Below are 692 nucleotides of genomic sequence, written 5' to 3'. Positions count from 1 at the left end.
CGACGCGTCGCTCCGGATCTCAGCCTGACGGGCCGCCACGCTCCGCCACGTCACCGCAGCGCTCCGCTCGCCAGTCTGCGGTTGGAAACCAAGCCCAACCCCAGCTAACTCCCATGCTATGGGCCGCTGCTTAGCGTTCGTGACGTCACGAGGCGGCGGTCCGTATTGCCAACGTATGCCAAACAAAATGCCCTACAACACGGAGAGATTCCCTCCTGTAGCGCGTTGTTGTTCGTTTTAGCAGTTGGTACACTATTTAGAGAAGGAAGATTCGAATATTCGAAGTGCATTTGAATTTTCTTGAAAGAAAACAGAATATTTATGTCAAAATTGTACATATATTTTCTGCACACAAATAGACACAATATCTTATCTATAAGTACATAATAATAATATATAACATACATACATATTTATATGTAACATATATAAACTCAATTTTATATCAACTAAATAAAACAAAAAATCAAAAACTGTTCATTAATTTGATTTGTCAGAAAAATGGTCAATGACTCGTATGACTAGGTCTTCCTTAAGCCCACCCAACTTCAACTTGTTTCTTCTTAGAACTTCTTTCAGCTGAAGCATGTTTAGACTTCTGATCTGTGACACAATTATTTTTAAAAAAGCAAATGAAGCATATGCACGCTTAATATGTAATTGAAAAGAGGAGGTAATGAAATCATTATTAT

This window comes from Frankliniella occidentalis, unplaced genomic scaffold (genome assembly GCF_000697945.3).
Source record: "Frankliniella occidentalis isolate FOCC.00 unplaced genomic scaffold, Focc_3.1 Scaffold231, whole genome shotgun sequence".
In the NCBI taxonomy this organism is placed as follows: Eukaryota; Metazoa; Arthropoda; class Insecta; order Thysanoptera; family Thripidae; genus Frankliniella; species Frankliniella occidentalis.
Note: the sequence above shows the minus strand (reverse complement) of the source record.